Source organism: Epinephelus moara, chromosome 12 (assembly GCF_006386435.1).
Source record: "Epinephelus moara isolate mb chromosome 12, YSFRI_EMoa_1.0, whole genome shotgun sequence".
NCBI lineage: Eukaryota > Metazoa > Chordata > Actinopteri > Perciformes > Serranidae > Epinephelus > Epinephelus moara.
This window is the reverse complement of record NC_065517.1, coordinates 31,096,122-31,114,033: the sequence shown is the minus strand read 5'-3', so window position 1 is coordinate 31,114,033 and position 17,912 is coordinate 31,096,122. Positions and strand designations below refer to the sequence as shown.

The 17,912-nt window shown below is 42.4% G+C and overlaps 1 long non-coding RNA gene across 1 annotated transcript in view; it reads left to right on the top strand.

The window, feature by feature from the left end:
- The first annotated feature begins 3,047 nt into the window (after positions 1-3,047).
- The window catches only part of LOC126398568 (uncharacterized), an 85,540-nt gene continuing 70,675 nt past the window's right edge, over positions 3,048-17,912 (top strand). Inside the window, exon 1 of the long non-coding RNA XR_007570786.1 lies at positions 3,048-3,295. This is a non-coding gene — a long non-coding RNA (uncharacterized LOC126398568). The remainder of the gene's footprint in view (positions 3,296-17,912) is intronic.

The following is a 17,912-nucleotide window of genomic DNA, read 5'->3' as shown; positions in this document are numbered from 1 at the left end:
CCAATGAAGCAGCTCTTGTCCCAGAGCACAAATGTGCCAACATCAGCAACACCACCAGACCATGTGTGTCAGCGTGGATATGTGTGTGCGTGTGTGAGAGAGAAGGGGAGCAGTATCAAAGAGGTCAGACAGAGGTCATTGTCTGGACTGCCTTTTCTCTCCTGCACCGTGCAGGCTGCGCGATATGATCACAGCCATCAAAACGCAGCCGTTAGCTTTCCTATTGTTCCGGGGTCTCAGTCTTGACCACATTAAATTGATTGGGAGGAAGAATTGTTGTTTTGAGAGTCATATGCACGCACATAAATTTTAGACTTGTACAAGCTCGGACACGCTGGCTTTTTTTGGCAAGGTCCTGATGCAACTGATGTGAAATTTATTCCAGGATGACTGTCAGGAAAATATAACTAGATGCATTTGTTATTTTTGTTTGCTTATCATTGAAGAGGCAAGGGGGTGAATAAACACTACAATACAAATACATGTGTGTGTGTGTGTGTGTGTGTGTGTTGTGAAATAAAAGTGAGTCACATAACAAAATCTTATAAAGAAAAAAAAGCCATCCTGAGTCATATAATCCCCTTTTCAGTGACAGAAATCTGGAAGCGGAACACTGAATATTTAGAGGCAAAGTGCCGATGAGCACAGCACTAAACCATCAGATGCCTCAGTAGACCGGCTCGCTGCTTCCAGCTGGCAGCTCCCACATGTCGATGTGTGTAAGCAAACCTCACCCAGATAAATAAAGGTTAAAATAATTAACGCCCAGAGATCAGTAGCCTTAACTGTGATTATCCTCCTCCACTCTTTTAACCAAAGTACATTCATCATCCTGTTTTCTGAGCGCATTAACTATGTTTTCCCCACATTTTCTGTTACCTCTGTTAAAAGTTGTTTGATTTAAACTGTAAAAGGAGGATTTCACTGCTGGAGAGATTGGTTTTTGATTAAACTAGACTGTCTATGCACCAGAGAGACACAAATACCTTTGACGTTACATGACATGGTATAGACGAATTCGGCGAGCCACTTGTGTATGCTGCCATCTTGCGGCGGCGCCACTGCTGCGGTGACATGTGTCAGTCATCAATACATTATGCTGTCATTGTGAACTGACTCTCTACAGTGACAGCATCATGAATAGCTGGATTGATGATGTTAGACAGTGGCCTCCGGTAACTGATGAAGGTATCTTAAATGAGCACCGATATTAATTTAGAAATTAATCATTTGTTTGAGCGATAAGCAGGAAAGATTAGAGTAATAGGGAGATAACAGACTGTATCATTAAACACTGTGTAATATAACGTTAGCATACGTTACGTGTGCTGACGTTAGCAAGCTAGCAGTGTGACATTTAATCATTATGGACAGGCTACGTGACTAAAAACAACAACAACACGCATTTGTGTTTTGTTTTAGGTATTCAAGAATATTTTCTGATGACCAGAAAAACGGCAATTACAGGTCTCTGATTGAGGGTCAAAATTACCAGAGCTCCGGATGGGTCAGGCAAATTTTACACCACCTTTTAGACGACCATCACATCATATTGAAAGCGATCAATATTGATCACCTTCAATATGATGTGATGGTCACGTAGCCTGTATTATCACTAAGTTAACATCAGCATAAGTGACGAGATGTCGTCTTCCCATTACCCTGACCTTAACCACCTTTCTTTTTAACACAATACTTCATAGCTAAATAATAGCTAACTTTGCATTAGTATAAGTCATGGGATGTTACCCTTACCGTTACCCTGACCATAACTAGGCTACCTCTCTTTTAATGTATTACTTCATAGCAAGCTATCGCTAACTTAGCAAATGAGATCTTACTCTTACCATTACCTTTACTCTGGCCTTAACAGCCTTCCTTTTAACATAATACTTCATAGCTAATGTTAGCTCATTGCTAACTTAGTGTAAGACAGATTTTTCCACTGTTGAGCAATAAGATATGTTTTAGATGTTTTATGTTTTAGAGATGAGAGAAAATGAGAAAGAGAAAAAGGAGGTAGTTGGTTCCGGGGGAGAGTTGAGAGAGACGGGAAAAAAAAGAGGAAGGCTATAGCTAAGTGACGGAACTGTTGTTCCGGTGCTCGTGCTGTGAAGTTGAATAATACAGCTGATGTTTTGAAAGAGATTCGTCTGGTTCTTTCTATAGCACTACAGTGTTATATTAGCAACAGCATAATAGCAATAGCATCTTTTAACCTAAGACATAAACAGCTAACTGCTAACTTAGCAGTTTTGTTGGGACTTCCACTTTCAGCCAAGGAGCGAAGGGGTCCGATCGCTGAGTGACATGTTGGTTTTGTGGTATACTTACTTAATGGGGTGCCCCAGGAATGAGTCCTAAAACCCGCTTTTTTGTTCCAAATGTTTTTTTATTTTTTTTGTAAAAATGCACAAATTCAAGTGTTGATAAAAAAAAGGGATGGAATAAGAAATAATTATTTTTTGTGTGTGTATAAAACAGGAGGTCTTTTCTTCAGTTTCATAAACTGTTTACATATTTATAGCACAAATTATTCTGTGGGTCTTAGTGAATATGATCAAAAATGCTGGCAGCGGCTGACAAGTTAAAAATAATATCCTGGTGGGGAAAGTGTTAAATGATAAGCTGTAATACAATACTGAAAACATCATATTTTGTCAATACTGTTTAGTTTTACCGTTTATCTCAGTATTGTCAACCTTTGTTTTTACAGGAAACAAAATGGCGGCTGCTTCTTCAAATAAAAAAAAAATTTTTTTGTTGCATTACAGCCCAAACGTGCACTAAAATATATTTGTGGAGACAATTAATGGGACAAATTAGCAAGACAGAAACAGAATATGTCTTTATATTTGATTAACACTGCCTTGTTTTACTGTTTGATGTGAGTTTAACAGAGACAGAGAGGGGCGGGTGTTTCTCTTGAATCGCATCTATACTCTTTGTCTCCATGGTGGCGGCATGCGGAAGAACCATGCACAGCCAAGGAGCCCGATTAAATCCGCAGAACAGGTAGATGTGGGCCTTGACAAGATGGAGGGAGGCTTGCCACAGTTTATTTACACATACTGCCCACACTGTTGTGAGACAAAGCTGGTGAATGACGGCAGAGTATCCCGGGATAAGTGAAAGGTGTTGACTGAGAGGACTATACAAGATGGCGGATGATGGACAGGATCATGGCATGATGCTCAATGTATTGTTCACGTCCCACCTTCATATTACCACTGACAGCCCAGGGGTCATGTGAGGATCTGTGGACAGGAGTGAAAGAGATCACACTGGAACAAAGGTAAGAGTGAAATAACCTAGAACAAGTTACCTTTTTATATGGTGAAATAATCAGAGTAGAAAATTGGTTTTGGTCTGGTCAGTGATTTTATATTTGCCAAATTGACTGAATATAATTCAGTTTGCTGCTGCAGGCCAACCCTTAGGAAACACATTTCTATACCTCCTGTGAATATAATCCACTTAATCATATTTCCACACATGTATTTTACTTATATGTACTGTTAAGACTTTGCTTTCTATTTTGAAAAGCAGATGTGTGTCCTGGGCCCTCCAGTGAATGATTAGAGAAAAGTAAAATCAAACATTGATCGAGGAAACTACTGCAAGGTATTAAATTATGAGATCAAATCAGGAGAGAACAGCGTGCAGAAATTAAATTTTGTAAAGAATATATGGCTGTCAACTCACAGTTTTCCAGTCAAACCCAATTTATAAAATTCAAAGACTGTTCAAGGACCACAATGTGCAGAAATATTTAAATACGCCGTTTTTAAAGATGGCAATGTTCCTTTTTCTCTCGCCAACATTTAAATTTAGGGTAAATTTCAAGTGTTATTTGACCCCCTTTCTGTCAAGATAGCATGACATGGATGCAGCAATAGATGCCTTAGGTCCTCTAGTTTAATATGATACCAGTGTCTTCACTGTAGTTTTAAAACTGAGCCCGATACAGCAGGTTTTATTTGGTAAAAATGACTCTGCCTCAGCCCTCACCTTCAGCTTCACCTGTCAGACCTACTGCTGCTTCATGATTTTTGGCCAGACATTTGTCCATCCCCTCTCTGCTGCTTTCATGGTCTTGTCCTCTCTGTACCCTGACTTTTTTGGGATCAGATGGCCTATTGAAATGTGTTTTAGTTATAAAATTATATTTACCATATTTTTCCAAATAGTAGCCTGGGCGTTTATTTCAAAAAATCGATTTTGACCCCAGGTGTTTAAAAAAACCAGGGGCTCTTTGCTCAAGGCTTTTAATTTTTTTTTTGCACCGACCTGCACCAGGCCATTATTAGTGCAAAAATACTGTATAATGTAGGGGTGAGTTCGTGTACAAAAATCTCTAAACATTTAGAGTGGATCATTTTTTTCGTGTTCACGGGTTTCACCGCTGGGTGGTGCTATTGCATTATACCAGTAAAGCCCCAGTTATCCGAATACCAACCGAACGGGCCATTTAACCAACAATTACAGGCCGCCACACCAAAATATCGCCATTCTGACGGTCCGCTTTCCCGAATTCTGGTCCCTGAGTCCTGACAGTAAGCTATGGCGAGCCTGTAGAAGCTGTATTCCCCATGCATGTCAGCGATTTTCACCAGGGACGCACGTGAGTAATTCAGGCTGACCTGTTTACCTGTTTTTCAGCGAACTCTTCTGGTAATTTTATTAAAAGGCATGGCATATAGTCCACAGTAACTTATTATTATTATTATTATTATTGGGTCTTATAAGAGTGGGCTACAATGAGTACCGGGCCATCAAATCACAGCTTCCGCGGTGAGAGGACACGGAATTGTGTGCGCTTTTACGCACGCGGGTCAAGGTGATCATGGATATTTGATGTGGGTAATGTGAAGAATAACACAGAGCCAGCTTCATACTGTATGTTTATAGTTTAGCCTCATGATAACAAGAAAGTATGAGCTAATGTCTGTAATATGCAGGTGAGGTCAACCCAGTCGTTAGGTAAAGAGTTTAAAATGAGCAAAATCTATAAATTTTCTGTGCAGCACTTAATTCAATTCAATTTTATTTATAAAGCCCAATATCACAAATCACAATTTGCCTCACAAGGCTTTACAGCATACAACATCCCTCTGTCCTTAGGACCGTTCTGGCTTCATCGATAAATACTGTGTATCATCCGCATAACAATGGAAATTTACAGAGTGATTTCTAATGATGTTACCTAAGGGAAGCATATATAGAGTAAATAGGATTGGTCTGAGCACAGAACCTTGCGGAACTCCAAAACAAACTTTAGTACGTAAGGGTGATTCATCATGAACGTGAACAAACTGAAAACGATTAGATAAATAAGAGTCTTATACTCTGTGTTGGAACTGTTAGGGCTGAGCGATATGTCCTGAAAATTATTATAATAATACATAGATAGACCAAAAGGTGGGAGAGAGGGGGGATGACATGTAGCAAAGGGCTGAACCTGGGCCACTGCTAAGGACCCACCCTATAGGGCGCTCTGCCAGGTGGGCTTGAGGTGTCACCACATTTCATTTTTTAACACATGTACATTTCACTGTAATGTTCTGTTTGCATTTGTTTGATATTTCTCTGAACTCTCCAACAGCCTCATTTACCCTCTCAGTGTTTGCTGCGTTCTTTCAACAATGGCAAAATCTCACCCACTGCTACAAGTATGAAAATTGCACAGCAGCAAAAACAAACGCAGGATGGGGCCAAATTTATAGCATGAAATACAAAGAAACTGAAAGTGTTTAAATTTAACCAATCCCTCAGTATGTTTTGTTTCATATGAGTTCTGATCAATTTATACAATCAACTAAATTCATAAAAGAAACTCCATCATGGATTCAAATGAGCGTTAATATGTAAATGACTCCAGAGGGGTAGAGGTTTGAGTCAGCAAGTCTTTCCGAGAGTAACAGAGGAATTAACATTCATGAATTTAAATCACAAAATTGGGCTTTTATTGTCAAAAGATGGATGATACCAGGGGCCCTCATTTCGAGATGGCACACAGCCAGCGTTTTAGTGAAGTGAAGTGTTTTGATTGGATGCACAAACAAGCTGTGTTCTTACCTCCATGTGGTTGTTTTTTTATTGACTTGACTGTTAGGACAGGCGCGGCGGGGGTGTGTCGGTTATTAACGGGCACCACAGTGCAATTTTGATGTCAAGCATTTGTGTACTTTGCGCTTCCCACCTGCTTAGAACATGCCCGAGGTGCTCAGCACATGGCCGATGGTTTATGGAGTAAGCCTGTGGTTTATGCTGTTATCATGGATTTATCAAGAAGAGTGCAGACGAGCAGACTTTATTAAAAAGCATACAAAACCGTCTTATGGATGACACGTCAGTCATCCTGTATGGGCACCATGAAAGGCTCCCAATCTCACCATCAGCTAGATACCACTCCGTCTGTGTTGCTTTTCACTCAAATGTTCGCTGCAGTGCCACAGTTCTCCTTGGACCACCGCATCAGGGTAAGCAAAAGTGTTATCTCCCGCCAAGTTAATTTAATTTAAGGTGGCGTGTATTTACTTGTGCCGATTCTGCACCTCCTTGCACAAGGACATCGAATCCCCCTTGGGAGAAGCTTTTGTGGCAGCTGCGCTGAAGACTGTTCTCATCAGGAAATGCAGAGTGCACAGCTTTTGCAGAGGAGTAAAGGCGGTGATGATAAGATTGGTCATGACTGATGCCAGCCGCTACCAAGTCTACTGATAACATATTTCCCCAAATTCCCACCCCCTTGCAAGCTGTGTGAAAGTCGTATGCCTCTGGACTGAAACTACCAAGTCAGTTGCCACAGTTTGATTCTGAAAAAGTGAGTTTTTTTGGGGCATTTTCATATTAGGTACGATTGATTCGCACTCTCCGCTAAAATGATTGCCCCCCCTCTCCACTCCAACACCACTCAGCTTTCACATTTGCTGTTTTTAGATTATTTTTTGGGGCATTTTGTTGCCTTTATTTATAGGACATTTATAGAGAGACAGGACAGGTGGGAGAGATTGGGGGAGATGACACGCAGCAAAGGTGTGCAGGTTGGCGTCAAACCTGGGCCGCTGCAAAGGACTCTACCAGGTGAGCTAGAGGTCGGCACAGCTTCCACATATGTAATATTGTTCTGTACCTGATCACACTTGCATCAGCATCTATTTGACATTTGTTTATGTTGACACTATGGTGTTGAGCTTCACATGTTCTTCACTGATTCTTGGTCAAACGTCTCTAAAGGCTCTGACGGATGTGAAAAACGCATTAAATCTAACCTGTCTCGAAGTGACAGGTAAAAGTTTCGGACTCAGAGTGCAAACGTGATTGCCATAATGTGAGGTCAAATTTATTTTTAGATGTGCGACAATTTCGGACGAAAAAACGAACTCAGTGTGCAAAGGCTTTCAGCCTTAATAAAATGTAAAGAGTTATAAAAATGTTCCCCTTCTACAGTTGACATGAATGTCGAAATTAGCTATTGAAACCCAAACTGTTTGTACCAGGCTGTAAACATGGTTATTTCTGCTGTAAATTTGGGCATTTTCACATGAGGGTCAATGGGGTTTAAGTTGCTTCTTGAGCCAACCTCAGGTGACCAGTTTCTGGCACTGTCATGTTGGTTTCATTTTTAGCCCCGGAGGTTGCTGCTTGACTGAAGTGTGACCTGTGCGTCGCTAGAAGAAGAAGCAGAGGGGCGTTACAAAGTGTCTCTGTTTGAAGACCTGGGAATGAGAACGGGCTGACTTAATCACCCATGACCTTGCAGTCCAAAAGGACAGTAAGGACAGGTCAGTGTGCATATGCAGATTTCGGGGGATGCTAGAGGCTTTGAGAAATGCCTTTGCAGCTCTATATGCTGATGGCTACTTGCATGAAATAACAGCCCACTTCTGTGTTTTGGCACAGTTGGTTGTCACACTTGATGCGAACTATTCCCATGTTTACAGGACCTGGGCATGGATTGAGCAACTGTGCCTGGGTGTGTTAGCGTTCACATTAATTAAACAAACTAGACTTTGGGGTCAAGTGTTGTCGGATCCAGACCCAGGTCCCTGAAAACCTTCTGAACTCCTTACTTTGTTTTTTATTAATCACCACTAACTTATTCAGCCGTGTGTGTTACCATCTTGCAACAACAACGGGTTTGACCTTGGAGGTCTGACTTCAGAAATGTTCTTTTTGAGTTTCTCTCATTGTGCGCCCATTTATCCGCATTTGTTTTTCTCCTTTTGTGACTGTATGGGTGTGTGTCTGTCTGTGTATGTGTGTGTAGATTCAGCATGTGACTGCCTGCTGTGTGGCCTGTTCCCCTGTCTGACACAGCAGCCTAATCTGCTATCAAACAGCCTCGCAGACCTTTGCCTCGTACAATGACTGCCTAGCCCTGATTAGTGTGTGAGTGTGTGTGTGTGTGTGTGTGTGTGTGTGTGTGAGGGGAGAAGTGCGAGACAATAAGGCTTGATGTAGGGGGTTCAAATCAGGGGCAAGGTGGAACATTCTTGTTATGGATTGCAGGGCCCATAGACCGCACACACACACACACACACACACACACACACAGAGACATACTGTATGTGCACAACATGTTCATACCCACGCATGCTTGTACACACAAGCACACAAAGATAAATGAAAGGCGCAGTCGTGTTGGGGAATTACCTATATTTCACTGTGGTAAAGTTATGATAGTTATGGTGCAATCTCTCCCCTAGAGCCCCCTAGTGGCTCAGTAATGTGTCAGGAGGCACACACTAATAAAAGCCCTCTTTCACAGCTACACAGGCAGTAAATCCGAGAGCCAGATTTGTGTTGGCTCGTGGTGCCTTCAGTCTTCATCATGCAGTGTTGTTTTCACTTGTGTTTATATATGCAATTTCCAGCATCAGAGCACATGTTCACTGGAGATTTAAATTTTCACTGTTTGGCATGAGCTTCACATTTCACAGTTTTGGCACAGTGAACATGAAGCATTAGCTGCTCTCGGGATCAGCCAAGATAGAATACAAGTTTTATTTCACAACATTTATTATGTATGATTGCAAAAAACAAAACTGTTTACTTGAAAACTTGGATCCAACTTACAAAAGGAAAAGGGGAGCATTGTGTCGTGTTAGCAGTTAAGTAGCGTTAGATTAGCTGATTGGCATCAGCAGCTTCATGCATGCTTCACCTTCAGTGGTGGGTTTTAATGTCCAGTCATATACAGTAGCATGACCTTTAAAGGATAGCTTCACCCACGAAATGTCCATTTGTATATTAAATACTAACTCCATGACACATTGAATTTGTGTAGTAAACTTTGTTTTTCTCACATGCCTCCACGGTGAACGAAGAATCCAAAAAAAGGCGAGCATTCTTGATGAATTGAAGTAAATGGGGGCTGCATTAGCAAAACTATGTCAAAACATTGTTTACAAACTCTCACACAACTCATGCAGTATGATCCAAGTCACATTTATCCAGTCAGATGCTCTGGGCTACCGGCTAAAACCGGCTCAGTCTAATGCCCAGTTCAGACCAAAGATTCATGATGAAACCGAAACCATTTGAGAATGTTGCAGAGAAAAGTTGCAGCAGTGTGAACTGGTCGGTCTGAACTTGAGTCAAGCAGGCTGATGGTGTCACCTGCAACTTCTCTGGTTGAATCGCTGGCGGCTGGTTTTAGCACGTAAAGTATGTCACTTGTTTTTACAGCCAATTGGCTTGTGGTGAAGTACGCTGGTTAAAATGACTGCAGACAGCGGGATCGCTTGCTGTGGCAGGTGCTCCGGTCCTACCGAGCCCTCTGTTTCTGTCCTGACGATGTACTGGTGTTCGGCGGTGGGTCACTGATGCTGCTCGCTCTATGTGCTTATTCGCACTGAACATAAGACTATAAATGAGACTTGGAGTTCACGGCACGACTTTTGTGAGAGTTTATAAACAGGTGTTTGGATATAGTTTAGCTGTTGTTAATTGCGGTCCCCCTTAAATTCATGTGTTTGACATTTTTGGATGCTTTTTTCACCGTTAAGGCATGACAGAAAAACTGTCACAGTGGACACTTTTTACCTGCCATACATGCCATCCTTTTAGCTCAGTCAGTAGATTTCCATTGACCCCGCCTTGTTTCCACACCGACCCCCAGCCTATCACCTGCCCACACATTTCCCACTCCTGCCGGTCACCACCACCATCTCATCAAGCTAACGCCTCTTACCTGTGGAACATTACCTCCTGGCACTATAAAGACTCCCGCGTCACAGACTCTCCTTGCCACATTGTTCTTTGCCTTTTCAATGCAAGACTTTCCGGCGTTTGTTCCCGGACTGCTTCCTTGTCACAGACCTGGCCTGCCCCTGATTTTCCTGTATCGTTTGCTCCCCGGTAACCACACTGCCTTCTGTCCCGGACTAAGAGCTCTGCTTCTGCCTTCCTGGTTCTTGTTCATCTGTTTCCTGTTACTATCTGGAGGAACCATCATCCAGCTCTTTGAAGTGAGTTTACGGGTTCATCCATCTGTGAACTTCTATGCCGTTGATTGCTTCACCTTGTGGCACATTAACCGCACATAGCATGTGGGGGATAGCTCCGCCCCTTCATGCAGCTGCAGTACCAAATGAAAGACAGGGAGGGAGTGATGACAGCCAGGTAACTCCAGTGGAGAGAGGCAAAGGCGGTCTTTTCATGTTGTCACATATTATGAATTTTCAGAACGAATGCAACAATAAAACGGGTGTGAGCATAGGCCCCACTTGTGGACATTGGGCCCTCATGCCACGCTCATGGAGTCTGTTTCTGACAGTGTGGTCAGAAACATGCACACGAGTGGCCTGCTGGAGGTCATTTTGGAAGGCTCTGGCAGTGCTCCTCCTGTTCCTCCTTGCACAAAGGAGCAGATAGCGGTCCTGCTGCTGGGTCCTGCTGCCCTCTACCTCTCCTGGTGTACTGGCCTGTCTCCTGGTATCTCCTCCATGCTCTTGACTGGGAGACACAGCAAACCTTCTGATCACTGCACGTATGGATGTGCCATCCTGGAGTAGCTGCACTACCTGAGCAACTTCTGTGGGCTGCAGATACCGCCTCATGATACCACTAATGGTGAGGGCACTGGAAAAATGCAAAACTAGCCAAGAATCAACCGGAAAGGACACAGAGAGGGAAATGGTCTGTGGCCACCACCTGCAAAACCATTCTTAAATAGGGGTTGTCTTGGTAATTGCCTCTCCTTTCCACCTGTTGTCTGTCCAATTTGCACAACAGCAGGTAAAATTGATTCACAATCAGTATTGCTTCCTAGCTAGACAGGTTGATATCCCAGGAGTTTGATTGACTTTGAGTTACACTGTGATGATTATGTGTTCCCTTTATTTTTTTGAGCAGTGTATTAAAAAGAAGTAACCACAGCGATATTTTCACTGGCTTCCATGCTGCTTTGTACTGTTTACTAGCCCTGTTTTCCAGTGTGTTTGGTACATTGGATGTTACTGGTAGAGAGACATACTGGTTTCTACAAGCTATGGGAAAGGAGTCTATTGCCTATTTGTAACAGGTTTCCACATGTTTAAAAAAAACTGCTGATATGCAGTAATTTCTTGTGTCTTCTCCTCATTTGGGTCCCAACAACACTGTCACACTGAAGTTTATCTGTTATACCCTCTTAGAATGTTGTTGTTATGTCTGTCCTCAGTTAGCAAAGGCATTAGCTTGGTCGCTAACAGGACAAGTTTTCATGGTTTATTAAGAAAACATGCCCCATGTGGCAGTGCCTCAGCACGCTTTAATGCTGCTCAGTGGGTTTGGATTGCTGTTGGTCTCCATGGGAGGGTTTTGTTAGTTCTGGTTTGGCTCAGGCACAAACTCAGAACACTTAAGCTCATCCTCAGATAATGACTCCGCTCGCATCCTCTTTGCTTTGTCTTTGGTCCTTTCTTCTCCCTCTCACCCGCTGAATCACAGAACAAGCAAACAACAACGCAGACCACAACTAACCCAGACGGGAGCTCTCTCCTCAGCTAACCTCCCGATGCTGTACCTCATCAACCCTCTCTCGTAAACCCTCAAACACAACAGCACAAACTCCCATGTTTATTCACAAATAATCTGGCATTCATAGATACCAAATGTCCTTCTTTCAACACATGACAAAAACTTTGGTTGGATTTGCATAGTTTTATTTGTGCAGGTAATAATGACATTAGTTACTGCCGGTTCTTCAGCTTTTGTCTTTGGTGCATATTCTCCACATGGCAGGGAAAATAAGCACCAAAATAACAAAGATACTGTTAAACAAATTAGGTGACATGCACAGAGGTTGGAGCAAAATAATGAAATAAAAGAACACACACACAAAAAAAAAACCCTGCAAAAAAAGATTTTAAATGACTTACTGTTTGTGTTGCATAATGAGCTACAAGGATCTGCCGCTGCAATTAGTGCGGCTGCTTTTTTGTGTCTCACTGTGTTTTGCTAATTAGAAAGTCAAAGAAGGAAGTGGACAGAAAGTCTCCCAAAAGGACCAACTCTGTACAGCCACAGAGAGATAACATGCCTTTTAATGATCAGTGTTTTTTCAACTGAACAACTTTCTTTGGGTCACAAACAACATATCCTACAATGTGTTTTGTGTATTTCAATGGAAATTATATTCTGTATCTTAATGAAATGTGTTGAAAGAACCGAAATGGGTAAAAGAGGGAGAATTTTCACACTTGCTTTAAAAAATGACCTACTGACCAATTGGGGACAGCAGAAACAAGATGTGAACACATCGACATATATTTTTGCCTTATAGACCCTTTTCGGGTCGACGTCACAAAGACATCAGTTTGTTAGCTGGAGGCAACATAGAAGTCTTAAAATGTTGTCTTGTTGTGTTATTGGGAGCCAGAATAGAAGGAGTCATGGCTCAAAACTTAATTTGAACACATACCATCCGTCAACAAAAATGAAGACAGCTGTGGTTAAATGTGATAAGACAAAAGGACTGGACGGAGGCGATCATCAAAAATGCTCCTATGTGCAGCACACACTTCATATCAGGTTAGGGGAAAAGTATTTCCTGTTGTAGGGATGAACAGCGTTATGTGTATTAAGGGTTATCATGTCCACCTCATCAGGAAATTTGTAAGATTGACATAGTAACCAACCACAAAGCCGGCCATCTGAGAGTGCTGTGCTCTGAATCACCGTACGGTACCTTCCGACAGCCTTTCGAATTTACAAACGGCCAGTTTGTGCAAGAGTGCGCTCCGACACTCAGAATGAATATTTTTCGAATGCACCCCATCCAGAGAGACCTGCGTTTCAATGATCTGAACACAAGTGGACAGCTGAGACACATCACCGTTCACACCAGTGTCTATCATGCTTCTACAGCTGACTACTTGTGGTCATATTTCAATGCCGCCTATGTCACTGACGCTAGAATGTCAAAAGTACAGTTATACATCCACACTCTTGCTAGCATGTTAGTTAGGATTCTCACTAGTCATGCTAGCAGTTGTGTTGGAACAGTTTGTGATATCGCTGTCAGTAGATTTGAACGCGTCTCCTTCTATAGGGCAAAACAGTGGACTGTCGTGCAACACTGTCCAACTTGTAGTAGAATAGGCAAACTATAGAGCAGTGGTTCCCAGCTGGTGGGTCCCGTTCCAAATTGGGTCGCAGGTTCATTCTGAATGGGCCGCAAGTGACTCGCAAATGTGTAAAGATTGTAAATAAATTGACAGATACTTGACAGAGACAGTAAGGTAGCTCCACGACATGGCCAAATGCAAGTATGACTCTTAATATTAAACCATGTGAAACTTGAACTAATGACTAGCGAGGAACTCTGGACCCCATGGCTGAACCAGTTGGGAACCACTGCTATAAAGTGTTAGCACGCTGTCACCAAAACAACTACCATGTCCTGCATTGATGATGTAGTCCTTCTTGTGGGCTGCATCAGGATGCATTAATGTTTATACTAAAAAAGATATTTGGTCAAATGAGTCCAAGATGACCTTGCCAAGTGGTTTGAGTGATCGTATCACAGTGTGGCGTCATGGTTATTGTAGACTTGTGTATATAGTGCTGTCTTTTTGTGATCAGGTCTCCTAAGACACACACTGATACCAGATATAAACAGTATTACTTTAGCCATTGTTATTTAAAAATACTGATTTCAGCAGCTCTAAATACTGATAAAGAATCTTTCATGTTTCAGATGAAAGAGATTAAGACAGTGGACAAAGGTGCTTTAACTAATTAGCAGGAAAACTGCACTCACAAAAATTCAGGAACAATTCATCTTCTCAAGCAAATATGTTCAGACAGCTGGGAAGAGGTTTGTTTTTGTACAAGAACACAAGGAAGAAAATAGAGGATAAGAACACAGAGAATAGCTTGAGATGTTGGTGGCAACAGTGACCAGACTGGCAGTGAAACCAACCAGCGTTTTAAGGTGCTTTCACACCTGCCCAGTTTGGTTCGGTTCAAGTTTGTTTGCCCCCTGAGTGCGGTTCATATGGGCAGGTGTGAACACAGCAATCACACTCAGGTGCGCACCAAAACAACTGGACTGAGACCTTGTTGAACAGGTGGTCTCGGTCCGGTTACAAACGAACTCTGGTCCCACCAAACTCGTCTGCTTCTTTGTCCAAATCAGATTCAGAATGTTGATCAAAACAGGAATTGTCAGAGTCAACATCTCCACGGCTCGTGCAACTCCAAACGTTTACATTGGCACTGGTATTTTCGTGCAGTTTACAAGCAGCTACACTACTTTAAACATCTTCTTCTGGTTTCCAGTGAATCTTCTTCGGTTTTTGTTTTTGGGTAGGTGTTGTATTCCACAAAATGTGTAACAGGGCCCCCTATCCTATAAGAGTGAAAACACGAATTGCGGGAATATCTCCTCAATGGTGGGGAAGTGGTCTGTCATAAATCTGGAAAATCTCGGCAGTGGTGGGGAGAGGGTTAATGTGCACCTCCTCCTGTACTGCCTTAATATGCACATTCAGCACATCCAATGCATCAGAACATTGTTTTCTAGTTGGAGCCGCGCCTCGTTTTCAAACTGTATGGTTTGACTAAAATGAACAATGACAGCAATATAGTCCACGATGAGCAGCGCTAAAATCAACCTGCGTAGTTGTCCCTCCATTGTGACATTAGAAAGTGTCACATTTATCTTGCAAGTGTACTCTTCTTCAACGTTTTGTTTACTTCCTGGATTTTTCCCACATTAAAATTCTGACCAATCAAGCGCAAGGAATTTTATCTGGTCCGCTTGTAAATGCTGCCGAGAGAACACGAACCAACTCTAGGCAATTATACAACTTTGTAACAAAATGAGTCCCTGATTCAGACCAAAGCGAGACAACTCTAGGTCTGAAAGCACCCTTAGAGCAAAATGTTAACTGTCCATCATACAGCCTTCAATTTACAACATGCCAGGAATTATTCAAAATAACTGCGGCTGCACCTCACAGCGAGCAAAGAAGGTTGTAAAATGTAGGGCAGAGAAGCGACCCTCTCCCTGAGAGCTGGGGGTAAAAATGGCTGCTCAGTCAGTTGGAGGTCAGGAGTTGACTGCCTGAATAGATTTTTATTCCAGACACAGGTACAGCAGGAGAGTCCCGCTCCCCGCTCCCCCTTGGGCTTTACTTTGCCTGTTGAAATGCTGAAGGCTAAATGCAGACACACATGAACACACTCTCAGGAACACGTTCACACGCACACATCGCTCAGAGCCTCATCTGATTTCCCAAGTCGCCCTGTAGCTTTGCAGGTATCTGTGCATGCGAGCATATGTGACTGTAATATTTTTCCTCCAGATGGAGTCTCGTGTGAATTCCTCCCCTCCACCTTGTGCCCTTGGCCACCCTCTCCTCTTTTACCCCTCCTTCTCTCTGGTTCTCCTTTCCTCCCCTCATCCCACCTCTGAGTACACCCCACTCTACCTCTCCTGACCTCTCCTCACTTACACTCTTTGTTTTTCCCTTCCCTCTATCCCCTCACCCTTTCTCTTTTGGCATCTTCACTTTTAACATACACTATCTTACGCATCTCCTTCCCTCTCCTCTCGTCTTTTCTTTTTCTTTCAGCCCACTTCTTGCTTGTGAATGCGCTCTCTCCCCTCACTGACATTTCTAGTCAATAATCTCAGGATATACGGTGTGCTTTGAATCTAAAAAGGCCTGCCATTTGCTGCAGCTTTGACTGCTTCAGCCTGCCTCTCACAGCATCCTTCTTTCTCCGCCAGCTTCCCATGTCCGTTTCCCTACCCCGCCCATTTCTACTCTCCCTGAATATACTTTTTAAAAAATTCTCTGGCAATGTCATGCAGTATCCTTCAATTTCTCTATACTTTTCTTTTTCTTCCATTCCTCCTTTCTGCCCCATCCAATCCCTCCGCCCCTCTCTTCCTCTCTCTGTGTGAAGGAGCCTTTGTTAAACGTGTGAAAGGAGCAGAGGGAGAACTTGGCAGAATAAGAATTCAATCAGTGAATGCCACCAAATAAGCACAAAAGGTGAATGCCGGCTTACCCAGACAATAAAGCCATGAGCGTTCTGAAAGACAGCAGCATCTTTTTCAAAATATCTCTATAGTTTGCGCTGATGGTGTTATGCACAGTCATTGTGGAAACATTAGGCGTCCTGGTACACAAACAGCAGGCGTTTTGCAATTAACCTTTTCATGTGAGTTCTGAACAGTGTCTGCTCAGCCAAAAGGTTAACGCAGTGACTGTTGGGAAGAATATTTGCTGTGGTAAACAAAATATTAAAATACAGTACAAGTTATTGTTGTCTTTTTTGAATCCTCTCTGACGGCCACGGCTTGTTGTCAGAAGCTGGGATATTTGGTTGCAGAGAAAAGAACAGTTTAGGGAATAGTGAGAAATAATATTAACAATAGATAATAACATAAGGTAATACAACCCCCCCCCCCCCCCCCCCCCCAAACAATTTCAGTATTTTGGGGCTTTTGCTTTTATTAGACAGGAAAGAAAGGAGGAGAACTGGGACATGGAAAGCCAAAGAAGTTTCTCGATGATGTCAGACTGACAATAAAGTGACGGAGCGCAAAGAAGCTCAACTTGTAGAGCATGCGCCTTGTGTACCAAGGCTGTATCCTTACCACAGCTGCCCGGGTTTGATTTCAACCCGGGACCCAGGGCCTTTGCTATAAGGCATCCCCCTATTTTCTCCCCCTTTCCTGTCACTCTTCACCTGTACTTAGTTGGGATGCACCATATATATCAATAAATTATCAAACGATAATGAAACATTTTTATGACTATTCACTATTCCAGTAATTAAAATTATAGCTGACAAATGGCGCTGATAATACGACCTTCTCATATGATGTTCAAAATTGAAAACAAATGTTCAGATACTCAACTAGTCATGGTAAAATTGAGAACTGTTAACAGACTTTGTTGTTTCACCACTCGTCAAAAGGGGGTGCTGTAGCATCCTCAGCACCCACGCCATGCGCCCGTATTTGTAGGGTTTTTAAATGGCTTAGGTTGTTTCGTTCTGCCTTATCAAATAATTGTGGACAATGGTGGCCGCCTTAAAAATTAAACTAGGGTTGTCACAATACTAAAATTTCAAACTCGATATCGATACCCAGGAAAATATTCAATACTCGATAGCATTTTCGATACAGCAGCAAAAAATTAAGAGGCATGTCATTTTTTAAATAAAGATCAGAACAGTAACATCAATGATAACAACAAAAAATCCCACCAAAATAAATAACAACCAGAAACAAGATCTGTCCATACAAATGTATTTATCTACAGCCCTGTTTATTTTCTGTGCTTCTGGTGAATTGGCACCATATTTTCGTTGCTGATCAAATAGAATTGGTAGTTTAGGCTCAGGATGCTCCTGTTTCTACCTCACTATGTGATCAGAGAACCAGGGGTTACGGGAGAAAC